The 13,999-nt window shown below is 51.0% G+C and overlaps 1 long non-coding RNA gene across 1 annotated transcript; it reads left to right on the top strand.

The window, feature by feature from the left end:
- Positions 1–689: 689 nt before the first annotated feature.
- On the top strand, positions 690–13,174 carry LOC106730826. The gene is made up of 6 exons (XR_001367274.2): positions 690–870; positions 3,819–3,926; positions 7,417–7,870; positions 8,177–8,209; positions 8,423–8,561; positions 10,600–13,174. It is a non-coding gene; the product is annotated as an uncharacterized LOC106730826 (long non-coding RNA).
- Positions 13,175–13,999: the final 825 nt, after the last annotated feature.

Raw genomic sequence — 13,999 nt, forward strand, 5'->3', positions numbered from 1 at the left:
AAATTAGGGTGTGTGTCTACCACGTGGATGATGCCCCTTAGATGTGGTGCCCTTGAGCAGTGCACAGCATGAAATCCTGAACATGGGCCACAAGGCACCATCCATTCTAGGTCTGTGAGCTGTACCCCACCTGGTGGTGGGTGGGCTCCTCAGGAGCTTCTGGCCTGGCTCCGCCTAAGCTCAGGGATGCAGCAGAGACTTCAGATCTGAGTAGGGAGGGGCTGAGGAAGTAGAATCCAACTCAGGCCTCAGCCATCTCCCAAGGTAGTTCTCCGGGCTCAGGCTACCAATTAAAGGCCTTGAAGATGAAAGAGGAAGGCTTTGGTAAGCAGCCAGGCAAGACGAAAGCCAAGCCTAAGTAGTGTTTTATGGCCTCCTAGTGGGAGGATTCATGTGCTCCTTATTATGCTCAATCAAGAGCTTGTGATTACAGAAACGGGGGAGAGTCTAACCAAGGCAGCCACCTGGCCCTGGCTTTCACTCCTGACTCACTTTGACAAACCACACGTTCTCATCTCCCCACCACCGGGCATCTTAGGAGCACACTGATTGCTCCAGGCTTCTGGCAGCAGGCCCCACCCACCCTGGACAGACACTACACCCAAGCCCCCTCCCCAGCCCAGGAGCCTGAGCCTCCGCTGCGTGGCAGACCAGCGCCTAGAGGTGCTGGGGGCAGAGCAGCCCGGCCCTTCCTTCAGCCGGGCGCTCGTGGAGGGGCAGGAGGAAGGGCGGCGCCCCTGGCTGGGGGTTGGCAGACTGACAAGCCCCATCCAGCCCGCCCTGCCCCCTGCTCCCTCGACCCCAGCTGTGCTCAGCAGGCTGGCTCACCACCCCATGGACAGGAGCAGAAATGCCCATCCCACACTACAGGTATTTATTTCCTTATTGTCTGTCTCCCCCTATAAGAATGCAAGCCCCATGATGAAGGGCTTGTGTTAGTCATCCTCCTGCTACTGTGACAAACTCCCACCAACCTGGTGACTTAAGATTTACTATCCTACAGCTCTAGAGGCCAGACACCTCACTGGGCAAAGCTCAAGGGCAGAGCTTCATTCTTTTCTGGAGCCTCCAGGGGAGAATTGGTTTCCTTTCCTTTCCCGGCTTTTAGACGTGGCCCACACTTGTTGGCCTGTGGCTCTTTTAATCACTTCCCTCTGACCTCTGCTTCATCACGTGTCCTCTCTGCCTCTGCCTCTCCTGACTCCCTCTTCCACTTTCAGGGACCCTCGTGGTTATGCTGGGCCCCCCGAGTGATCCAAGTTGGTCTCCCTATCTTCTGGTCAGCTGATCAGCAACCTTAACTCCCCCTTGCCATGTAACATAACACGTTGACCAGTACTGGGGTTTAGGATGTGGACGCCTTTGGGGGCGCCCTCATTCTACCTAGGGTATATTGTCTCTTGTTCACTGCTGTATTCTCAGTGCCTGAACAGCATCTGACAGTTGTTGAATGAATAAGCGAATGAACAAATTATTAAGAACAATATTTAATAACATAGGAAACAGTAATTGTGCTTAGTAAGTGCCAGGCACTGTTCGAAGTGCTTTACGTACACTTATACGAACTCACCTAATCCCCAGCAGTTCGGTGAGGTACCCTTGACGATTGCCTCCGTTCTACAGAGGAGGAAATTAAGGCACAGATGAGTTGCCCGCCCCGGGCTACACAGCCAGTTAGTGGTGAAGCTGAGATGCGACCTCAGATTTATTAAGCACTTACTTGGTTGCTGGCCCTGGCTGTGCTTGTTCCATTTCTGATGTCATTTCATCCTCATGAGAGGCCACAAGGAAGGTGGGCAGAATGTGAACCCTGGTCTTAGCGGACCAGAACTAAGTCACTGGTTCAGCTGGGGGAGTCGGAGGGGTCCTTCGGCTCAGTTGAGGCAATAGATTGCATGTTGCTTCCCGGGTCTCCTTACGTTCTAATCAGACCCGGACATGGTGCTCAAGTTCCCATCATGATGCGGGGCTCCTGCCTTGGACCCTCCTCTCTAGTCCTGCTTCTATTCTGTGCAATTAGTACCCAGACCAGTAGCAGGCATGCAGCAGACCATGAACTTCACCTGCAACTGGGGCTGGCAGCTCTGCCTCCTAGAAGCCTGTCCTTCTCCAACGACAGGAGCCTGCTTCCAACCACACCCAGAGTGAAGGTTGCATTGCCCATTTCCTTGATGACAACTCTGGGGACCCCCATAGCTGGGCCCCATCCATGTTTTGCACATGCTGGAGCTGCTTGCTCTCTGCATGCTAGCCCCTGTCACTGGCCTCTGTGACGGGCTCCCCTACCAGAGCCTTCTTCCCAGCTGCCCTGATTTTCCCTGCCAGCCTGCTCTTCAAGGCCAGGAGCTCTCGGGCGGGCGGGCGGGAAGACTCCAAGGACTGCGTCCGCTTCCCTGGCTCTGCAGGGAGAGGGCCACTCGAGCAGGGAGGCGGCCCTGCCCCCAACTCACTTGCATCTTAACCTTTGTAATCAAAGCCAAGAAGAGTGAAACTCACTTGTGCCTGCCAACATAGTGGGGCATCGCATCTTCTGTTCCTGCAAGCACATTTTTCTAGGTCAATGTCAGATCAGGGAAATCCAATGCCGCATGTCCCAACTTTCTATTTGCAAACAGAGAAGAGGCTTTCCAAAACAAATAGTGTTTACAAGCAAAGCCTGGAGACGTTTCTATCAGAGACACACTCAGTACCCCAGCAGGACAGATGCTTCCTGCCTTGGCTGCTGTAAATCCAACAGCAGCCCCAGCTCCAGCCTTAGAAGGATAGGCTGCGTTGAGGGAGAAAATGTGTATATACACTTATGTGTTGATGTGTGCCTGTACAGATGTGCATATGCATGTTTCCTTAATGATCTTTGGGTGTGTTTAGCATGTGGATGTGAATTAGGGGTTATGCCTACGTACTTGTGTATATGTGTATGTGTATGTATACAGGCATGTGCACATGCGTGTGCATGTGTTTTTGCCTGATGATTTTGCACCCAGCCCTGCTCCTCAGACATCCAGTCCTCTCTGTAGACAATTTCCTCTTCTTACTGCTACGGTCCAGCCCTCATCCTGTTCTTTTTCTCATCTGAGTGAGGAGCTAAGGCTCAGGGTCTGATATGCTGTAAATGCGTTTCCCCCATCCTGTTTCTTCTCAATGTCCACCCGCTGCCTGCTCCCAGTTAGATGTGGACATTCTGTCCAGGGCAGCTGAGTGCCATTTCTGCTTGCCGCGTTGGGATCCAGCAGTCTGAGTTCCCAGCATGTTAACACCTCTTGGTAAATGGCACTTCGTACTGTCCTAGGAAGGCCTCTGGTGTCACATCTCACAGACAGTCACCCTGACATCAGGATGTCCCTCACAGACTCTCTTCCTGGCGCCACCAGCACAGTCTTCCCCCGAGCACTGCCGATTTCTCAGCTCACAGCCCCACCTGCCTGGGAAGCACCGGTTTCATCCACTCAAGCAACTCAGCCTGGCTTCCAAGAGCAGAGTGATTTTCTTAGCAAACCCTCCTGGTGCCTCCAGGAAAATCTCAGGGCTGGGGGGGAGCTCCCTTGTGGTGCATTAGCTCAGGCCCCTCCATGAGCCCTTCAGTCTGGTCCTCGGCCACACCTTTCTCCACTGCCGCTTCTCTGCCATCAGCCCACACCCCAGCTGCCTTCCAGACCAGCTCCACTCCCGCCCCGCCCCGAGGAGGCCTGCTCCCAGACACCTCCCGCCCTGTGGTGCCTTTCCCACCGGCCCCGCCTCACTGAGTGACAGCTGCCCGTGTGTTGCCCAAGGATTGTTTTCAGGTTGCCTCACAGCACTTATCTCGCCCTCCCACCTAGATTGCAATCTCCTGCTAGAGTCAAGGCCTCCGCTCCCTGTGAATAAACCATGGAACGCGACACAGGTCTGGACACGGTACAGACCCGTCTTACCACTGTGGCTCGTGGGTGAGTGGATACAAGTAGACGAGGCTGGGGTGGGGGGCGGTCAGGCCATAAAACTGCGTGCCAGGCGTGGCGTCTGGTGACTCATCGGCCCTGCCTCATTTAACCCTCCCGATAACCATGGGAGCAGGGTAACATTATCCCCATCTCAGAGATGAGAAAACAGAGGCTGAGAGAGGCCACACAACTAGCAAATGGCAAAGTCAGGACTAGTCCTAAGTCCATCTGACTCCACTTCCCTGTTACCTTGAGATGACCACAGCAGTGGTAGGCAGAGTTCTAGAGTCCAGAGCTTCCTGAAATTTTAAAGCACACCCTACCAGAAAAGGTTAGAGCCAGCACTAGATTAGCACTATCCAATAAAACTTTCTGCAATGATGAAATGTTCTTTTCTATCCTGTCCCATAGGGTAGCCCCCAACCACGTATGGCCAGTGAGGACCTGAAATGTGGCTAGTGTGAACTGTCTAGGGAACTGGATTTTAAATTTTATTTAATTTTAATTAACTGAAATTTAAATAGTCACCTGTGGCTAGCGGCTCCATGTTGGGCAGTATAGCTCTGTGCAACTACTTCCCAAGCATGTTCATGCTGAGCAAACATAGAAAATAACAGTAGTTGTACAGTGAGTGAGGCTGCTTGTTACTGGGGGCCACTGGCTCAAAGAGTCCTGCCCTCTCGGTCCTACCCAGCCACCCCAAGGGCTATGACCCTGAGGGTCAATGTTGCGATCAACGTGTAACCCATTCCAGGCATACCAGCTCTTAATGATGGCTGAGTTCCCTGTCAGCTCCAGCCTCCAAGCCCAGGACACCAACGTCATAGTGATGATGAGAAACTCAGTACAGGACGTGCACGGGACCTTGTCAGTCCTTGCATGGCCTCCTGTCCCTCCATTCCCCACAGTCAGTGCCAAGCCCTGGGCTGGGGCTGCAGTACAAAGGGTGACTCAGAGCCCAGCTTCACTGAGTGTGGGGCATCAATGATGATGAACTAAGCAGCCTCCCTGACCTTCACCGTCAAGGAGCCTGTGGCCCCATGGTTGTCAGAGCAGGACGCTGGTGGGCTCTGGCCCTGTGGAGGGGAGCCCAGGTGCCCGGAGACAGGGATCCAGGCGCCCACCAGGCTATTATTGGCAGCACTTTGGCGCCACCTCCTGGGAAGCTTGGAGAGTGCCAGTGGGCACAAGCTTGCCCAGAGGAAGGGAGGACGGGCCCTGCCCACCAAAGAGGGTTGGTTGTCAGAGACCTCTCAGGCCCCACCTGGCAGCTCTCCGAGGCCCGCAGGGCACAGCAGTGGGGTCAGCTCTCTTCCTGCAGGGAAAGGGCACTTTGGATGGAAGGAGGGGTGAGGCCAGCTGCCCTGGGGAAGGAGACGGGGAAGGGAGGCAGCTCAAGCCCTGTGTGAGTCTGGAAGGAAGACATTTCAGAACCCAGGACCTGGTTCACACCTCCATCGTTAAACAGTACCAGGCCCTGGATATACTGGGAGAAACCCGGCAGGAGCTTGGAGGTGGCCAAAACGTGACTGTGGGAAGTGGGCTGAAGGGCGTGATGTCTGGGCAGGTCTTGGAGGATGAGGAGGGTTGGCTGCACTCAGAGGAGGAAAAGGAACTGAGTTCACAGGAGTTTGTGGTAGAGGGAGCCGCCCCAGGGCCCAAGCCTGGAGGTGAGAAGGGGGGAGGGCCTCTGGGGAAGCGAAGTGGCTCCGGGAGGCCAGAGAGTGGAGACTGGGGGGAAGGGCACTGGAGCTGAAGCAGCTGGGGTGAGGCTGCGGGGGCAGCACGGTCCAGCTCACCCAGGGCCTTGTTTTCTGCAACCGCCACTCTCTCTGGCAGACCCCCAGGGTCCAACCCCCAGGGACTTCTGAGTTTGAGTGGTTTTCTCCGAGGCTACCCAGAGCAGGTCTGGGGCAGCAGGTGCAGCAGAGGAGCTGCGTAGTGGAGATGGGGAGAGGGGAGGGGACAGCCCCAGGCTGGGAGACAGGAGACTCTCCGCTGACTAGCCCTGTCACCTGGCAGCATTCCTCCTCTCGGGCCTCAGTTTCCCCGACAGAAAGGGGTTGCCTGAAGGTCTCCATCAACACTGCTTAGCCGGTCTGAGTCCCAGAGTGCAGGAAGGGAGTGAGGTTTGGAAACATCTGTGCTCTGGGGAATGTCCCCTGCTCCACAGCGGGGTGGGCGGGGCGCTCTGCAGCCAGGCCCCAGTTGTGCTCAGATGCTGAGTGGGGCTTCTTAAACTGACTGAGTCTTGAGTTCCCTCAGTGGGGGAGCAGGGGGAGTGGGGCCCCCATGGAGGGTTAGATGCCAGGCTGAGCCTCAGAGGCTTATGGGGGAGGGGTCTCTTGGTCAGAGTTCAGCCTCACAAGTTTCTTCATGGCCCCCACAAAGGGCCATGGAGGCCATGCCGGGGGAGCCCGGGGCTCTGTCTAGCTCCAAAAGTCTGAGGAGCCCACCGCAGTTTCTCCCCAAGAGATTGCTGGGAGGCAAAGTAAGAAGTCCCCAGTTGAGACTGTGGAGTCCTTTTCTGGGAGCTGCGAAGTCTTAGTCCTGAAGTCTCTGGGTGAGTGAGTCAGGAAGCTGGGATGGGAGACAGGGCGTGAATGGGGGGCAGGGAGGGGGACAGCCAGAAAAATGGAGGGGGAGGGTATAGCTCAGCAGTAGAGTGCATGCTTAGCATGCATGAGGTCCTGGGTTCCATTCCCAGTACCTCCATTAAAAATATAAATAAATAAATAAAAATAAACCTAATTGCTTCTCCCCAAAATAAAAATTAAAAACAAAAACCAGGCATGAACAACTGAAGCCCCTGGAAAGCACACTGAGCCTTCTTATCTGAGGGAGGCAGGGCAGGGTTAGGGTGACGCCTCATTTTATGACGGTAACACTTCCCTCAGGGAAGAATGTCAGAGGTCAGCAGTCTAGCCCAGTAATTCACAGAAAAGGACATCAAGCCGTACATTAGAGAGTAACGTGCACTGGGCCAGAGGGTACATTGGTGACTGAGTGACAGAGAAGTAGCTCCTTAGGGGAGGGACCTGAAGATTCCAGCAGGCTCTTAGTACCAAAGGGCAGAGGGAGGCATCCTGCAAGTGTGAAATACACACAGAATTTCAGGATTTAGTGCAGAAAAAAAAAAAAGGATATGGAATATCTCATTACTGATTTTTATTTTAATTATATGTTGACATGACAAGATATTGGATATATTGGGTTAAATAAAACATATTAAAAAGTAATGTCACCTGTTTCTTTTTCCTTCTTTTAATGTGGCTGTGAGAAATGTTAAGATAAATAAGCAGTTGGCATCTGTAGTATATATTTGTTACACACCCGGCAGTGATTTCCAACGCTGGCTATGCCGGGTTGTTTCATTGCTGTCACCCCCAGACCTAGTCCACAGAATGGGAGAGGGTGGGGATAGACAAGGGAACCTTAGAGGACTTTCCACGTGTGAGGCACTGGTCTAAAGTTTACCATCTCACTTTGTCTTCAGAATCCCCAGTTACAGGAGTTCATCCCTCCAGCAGCCGGCCCTTCGTGCTGGGACTCCCCAGACCCTGGTCAGGAAAGTGACCACAGGAACCACAAGGTGGCGCTGTTCTCACAACCCTCCAGTCCCCTGAAACCTCCCGGCACCTGAGCCTAAAACAGTATTTGGAAGAAGAGGCTTTCCCTGGACCGGTTGTTGAATTCTTTCTCGGCCTTCAGCTGCCAAAGGTTGTTCAGACTCAGGAATGCGGCTACGAAAAACACTCTTCTCTGAGTGCAGTGCAGGCTGCAGCTCCTCGCCAGTTCTCCTCTACAAAGGAATTCAATACCCAGAGGCCCTCGGGCACGCCTAACACATACGGGAGGAATGCCTACACGCTAAGCAGTAGCACGTGCGTCCGCGCGTGTGTGAACAGGGCAGCCAGAGCCAGAGGACGCTGGTGTCAGATTGTTTAGCAGTGGGTTTTATTTTCCTTTCTGTTTTAGCTTTAGATTTTCTTAGGAAGGAAGGAAGGAAGGAAGGGGGAAGGAAGGAAGGAGAAAGAAACTAAGAAAGAAAGAAAGAAAGAAAGAAAGAAAGAAAGAAAGAAAGAAAGAAAGGAAGGAAGGAAGGAAGGAAGGAAGGAAGGAAGGAAGGAAGGAAGGAAGGAAGGAAGGAAGAGGGAGGGAGGGAGGAAGGAAGGAAGAGAAAAGAAAAGAAAACCTATATTGAAACCAAATACGTAAAATTAAAGGGAAAATTTTAAAAATTGTGCCTGTTCCAGTTGCAGGTGTGGAGGCAGAAGAGTCTCTCCCCGGTGAGTAATTGTCTGAAGCATCATTTGAAACCCACCAATCTAATCCCACAGCCTTGTTTCACGTATGAGGAAGCTGAGACTCAGGAAGGAGAAATGACTTGTTCAAGACCACACAGCTACTTTTAAATGTTTTTATTTTAAATCTAAGTCCCCAGGGCAGGGGTTTCCACTGAGAAATAAAGGCGGTTTCTGCTTTCTCTGACTTCTGCCCAGATTCTCTTCCAACTGTGATGACAGCCCAGGGCAGAATGATGGTCATGCATGACACGTCCATCCAGCTCTGTTCACCGCGAGCCTTTTCAGCAACTGTGGTCCTGCACGACGCTCACACTGTCCCTGAGAGTCGGGAAAGGTAAGAGGATACCCCAGGGATCTGAGAACAAACCAAGGCACAGAGAGACCACCTGACTTGCTCTGGAGCATAGAGCGAGTGAGCGAGTGTCAATTAAAAAAATAAAGTAGAAGATTAGCACCCAGGACTCCTGCGACAATTCTACACTTATAGTCTAGAGCTGAGTTTATTCTAGGCTTGGTGGGAAACACTTTAAAAAAATAAAGGAGGAGGCTGTTAGGTATTGGTTCCCAAGCTGATGGAAAAAAAAAAAAAGTGAGAGCAAGTCTCTGTTCCTTAAGAATAGGACCCTGACTTCTTCATTTTTATATATTCAGAGCCAGGCGTCATGGCTGGTCCATCGTAAGCCTCTAACTATTCATTGAATGAATAAATACATGTGACACAGACATTGAAATAGATACGCTTGGTTCCTGAGACAAGTAATTAAGATGCTGCAAATGTTACTATCATTTCCAAAATCCACATAGACAGAAACCCTGGGCAGATGTCTTGAGAGGAGGCAAGCTGACAGCACACAAGGATTCGCTGGTCTTTCTTTCCTGTCACTCTGAACGGTAACCCTCTAGGGGAAAGCAGGCTTCCGACAGTGCTGAGCTCCTGGCAGCATTCTTTTGGTTTGAATCATCCATTTAGCTAACATTTCCTACCTACCTACTAAGGATCACTGCACGTTAGGTCCTGAGGCATATGGAATAGATAAGTTGGATAGCATATTTAATAGTATAATATATCAGGAGTTAGATTTAAAACGAGAACCTTTAAAGGGAGCTAGCTGTGTGATCTTAACAAGCGCTGACTCAGTGTCGGTGAGAACAGGGGAAGCAATAATTAGCAATCCAATCTAGTGGCTATTTTCTAAACTCTGATATGCCCAAGAACGAGTGCTGGGGACTTGGAGAAACAGGGATGAGCAAGACAAGCCACTGGAGCTCTTCAGACAGACGGGCAAGCACAGAAATAACCACTTAGCATCAGGTTTATCCATGTTGGAACGTGTATCAAGACTTCATTTCTTTTTATTGCCAAATAGGATTCCATTGTATGGATGTGCTACATTGTGTTGACCATTCATAGTTGCTAGACATTTGGGTTTTTTCTACATTTGGGCTGCTATGAGTAATACTACCACGAGCATTCATGTACAAGTTTTTGTGGGAACATATGTTTTCCTTTCTCGTGGGTAGATACCTACCTAGGAATGAAATTGCAGGATGATTTGCTAATGCTATGTTGAACCATTTGAGAAACTGAGAGGCTTTTCCAAAGGGCCTGCACCATGTTACATCCCCACCAGCGGTGTGTGCAGGTTCCGATTTCTCCCCATCCTCTCCAACACTTGTTATTATCTGTCTTTTTGATCACAGGAGCCCTTTTGAGAGTGCTCTTGTCAGATATTTTTCTCCTGCCTTCTGTGGGGCTGGACTCAGAGGAGGGACCACCAGCCAGCAGGGGGAGAGGTGGCTCTGGAGAGGGACTGTTCATGGGGTCCCAGTGCAGGTGGTCAGTGGTGCGGGGCACGAGGCTGCACTTCCCGGCTGGGTGTGGTCCTGCCTCACCTGCGAATTACGGCAGCCTGCTAAGCCCGAATGATGGGCATCCTTACCTGTGCTTGCAGCACCCAAAGTGCAGGGGCACAGGCAGGCAGCTGACGGAGCAGAGACTGGGAAAGACCAGGTTCTGGAAGGTGGATACTCTCAGGCAGCCGCCAGAGTGGAAGAGATCTTACGTTCATTGCATGTCTGCTGTGTGCCCACGCCTCCCGTTATCTCATTTCATTCTCACAACAGGATGAGGAAAAGGAATCAAAATCTTCATCTTAAGACCTGTAGATTCTGACTTCTTTACCTGTTCCAGGGTTTCTCGGGCTTTTTTTTTAAGTCTCTCCCCTACAAGCCCTTTTAGGCAATGTTTTCTAACTGCTTCCCCCCATAAAATTTTAGTACCACGTATCTGTTTACATACTGTATGTACATCTATGCTTTAAATATAAATATAAGAATATTTTTGTCCCCTAAGACCAACTCTTGCCCCTTAGGGATGACACTCCTTGTGGGGAAGCCTTGCCCTCCTGCACAATGGACTGAAAAATGATGATAAGACAATGCACCTGCCTTCAAGATGCCATGGTCCACTGAGGATGATTCAAAAGTTACAAACCAAGGGACAAAACCCCAAGCACTGCAACAGGAACTGACAACACAACGACCATGTGTGCTTGAGATAAGAGGCTGACACGCCAGGGGCTGGGCAGAGGCCACGGACCTGCTCTCTTGGGAGCTGACCTGAGTCATCCAAGGCTGCATTCAGTGCATCTCTCCTGATCCTCTCCACTCTGCTCCTGAGCTGCTGAGTAAGCTCCCCTTCTCAAGTGACTCCCAGGAAACTGGTTTAGCAGCACAGCAAAAAGTCCAGGCAGCTAGGGGGGCGGGAAGCAGAAGATGGGCCTCCATTCAGAAGCCGGCAGCTGCAGGAATCTTTCGCTGCACCACGAGGCTCATCCTGTCCCCTGACCTTGGGCTCCAGGAGTGCATCCAGGCTGGGCAACAAAGAAGGGCATGCCCCGTAAACTCGAGTTGATTTTAATGTCAGCTGGCTTGCTCAGTCCCTCTTTAAAGGGATTTCATGTCCACCTGGCCACAATTTGGTTTTACTCCTGTGTGTGCTGGTGGCTCAGGACGCTGGCTGTGGCCACCTAACCCAGCTGCAGAGCGCATCACGACAGAGTCTCTGATGCATGAGCTCCCCTTCGCCGCGCGCAGAACCTCAAGGGCTCTTCCAGCCGTGCACCTAGCAAAAGTAAGAAAGCATGCTTAGACCCAGGGAGCGAAGTTTAAATTGTGTTTTTCTTGCTCTTTCTCTTTCTTCTTTGAGGATCTGCCTAATAACCTGCGGTACCATGGGAGATACATATTTGGTCTTTGCCCCCAGTTCCTGGCACACATCTCCAAACACTCTCAGAATCTCTGAAACGATGAGTGTCATCTCAGTATAAGATGACTGGTGGCTGGGGGTCCCTAGACAGCTTCCGGGTGGGAGCAGGACACCAGAAAGACCAGGGCTTGATTAGAGGGTTGGAGCTTTCAACCCCACCCCCTGACCTTTGGGGAGGGGAGAGCCTTGGATGGAGTTACTCATCAGTGACCACTGATTCAGTGAATTGTGCCTCCGTAGTGAAACCTCTGTGAGAGCCCTTCAGTGACAAAGTTCGGAGAGCTTCCCAGTTGGTGAGCACCTCAAGGTGCTGGGAGGGTGGCCCGCCCAGAGAGGGCTTCACACCCCTCCCCATGTACCTCACCCTGTGCGTCTCTTCCATTGGCTGTTCCTGTGCTGTTTCCTTTATAGTAAACCAGTAAGAGCAAGTAAAGCTCTTTCCTGAGATCTGGGAGCTCTTCTGGCAAATTGTCGAACCTGAGGGAGAGGGTCATGGAGCCCCAGGTTATAACTAGCTGGTCAGAAGTAGCTGGGACTCGTGACTGGCATCAGAAATGGGGATGGTCATGTGGGCCTTGACCTGAGGGTCTGCACTAACCCCGGGTGAATAGCATCAGAATTGATCTGAGTTGTTGGACACCCAGTCAGCATCCAGGGTGTTGCAGACTGGTGGCTGGTGTGGGAAAACCCTGTCAGAAGTGTCAGAACCACTTGTACGGTTCATTCACTGTTTGCAGTATCCCCAGCCCAGGGCCCTTTACCTGCACAATCTCATTAACGCACCTGACAACCCCAGGCGGTAGGTACTGTCATTGTGCCCACGTTACAGATGTGAAGCCTGGGGCTGAGAGTAACAGAAGCTGAGAGCTGGGATTTCAACCCTGGTCTAACTCTGAAGTCAACATTGTGTTTTAAAACAACTCATTTGTTTGCTTTTAATTTTTTGCATAGGTGCTACGTGTACAATTTGCAAATTTCACCAGGTACAGAAGGGTTAACCCAGGACAGTCCTCTGCTGACGGACGCACGGTGCTGTGCGCACAATGTTTTGCACTTGTTTATTCAGCAAGGATTCGCTGGGTGCTCCCACGTGCGAGGCTCTGTTCTAGGAGCTGGGAACAGAGATGATCGAAACAGCAAAGCCTCTGTTCATCTGTTTTTATAGAGCTGACATTCTGGAGGGCAAAGAGAGACCTTCAAACCTACACACACACATGCACATACATACACAGAGGGAGAGAGAGAGAAAGAATATTCTGTGTATTTTAGGAGGTGATAAATGCTATTAAGAAACCAAAGCAGAGGACTGAGAATGATGAGGAGAGTTGCTATCTTAGATGTGGTTTGGAGAGCCCTCAGATAAGGTGACATTTGAGAGACACGAAGAAAGTGAAGAAGGTACCTGATAAGGGTGTAGCATCTGGAACAGGTAATGGGCTCTTCTGATTCAACAACAAAAAGACAAGCAGCGCCACTTTTAAAAATGGGCAAAGGACTTAAATAGGCACATCTCCCAAGAAGAAAAACAGTCAACAGACATATGAAAAGACATTCAACAGTTTACACCTTACATCCAGTATCATTAGTCACTGGAAAAATACAAATCAAAATGACTTCACCCCCATCAGAATGGCTATAATAAAAAAAAATGGAAAATAAGTATTGGTGAGGACGTGGAGAGGCTGGAACCCTCCTGTGTTGCTGGTAGGAATGTAAAATGGTGCAGTCACTGTGGAAAACAGTTTGGCAGGTTCTCAAAAAGTTAAATATAGAATTATCATACGACTCAGCAATTGCAATCCTAGAATTGAAAACAGGTCCCCACACAAGTACAGGTACATGTATGTTCCCGGCAGGACTATTCGCAGCAGCCAAAAGGTAGAGGCAGCTCAAGTCATCGGTGGATGAATGGAGGAGCAAACTGTGGGGTGTTCACACCACGGAGTATTATCAGCCTGAAAAAGGAACGAATACAGATGCATGCTACCACCATTCATTTTCTTGAGATCTTTCACCAATTTCTCCTCTCTTGGTTCTTAATTTGAACCCAGTCAAGAAAATTTGAACTCAAATTATTGAAAAAAGAATGGTGGTAGCTGCTGGCAGAAAGTAAAATATAAAACTCGGAAAACACTTCAGTTTTCCGTTTGATTTTAGCCACAGTCATACTGTCTCCTTCGCTTGGGCTGGGGTGCTACCAGCAACACTGCCCCGTCTTCTGATCTCCGGTGAAGCTTGGTATCTCCCCCAGCAATGATGAAGGTTTGGTCCCTGAACAGATAGTATTAGGGTCACCCAGGAAATTGTTAGAGATGCCGAGTCGAGGGCTCCGTCCAGGAGCCTGTGTTTAAGACCCGCTTCCCTGCCCCCTGCAGTTCTGATGTTTGCTGAAGTTTGAGAACACCAGCTAAAAGGTGATGAGTGCCGGCGTGGGCTGCCCGGCAGTGTTGGTCAGCCTCCCGGCCAGCGGGTGAATCTCCAAAACAACACAATCAAACTAGCAA

This window comes from Camelus ferus, chromosome 10 (assembly GCF_009834535.1).
Source record: "Camelus ferus isolate YT-003-E chromosome 10, BCGSAC_Cfer_1.0, whole genome shotgun sequence".
Taxonomy (NCBI): Eukaryota; Metazoa; Chordata; class Mammalia; order Artiodactyla; family Camelidae; genus Camelus; species Camelus ferus.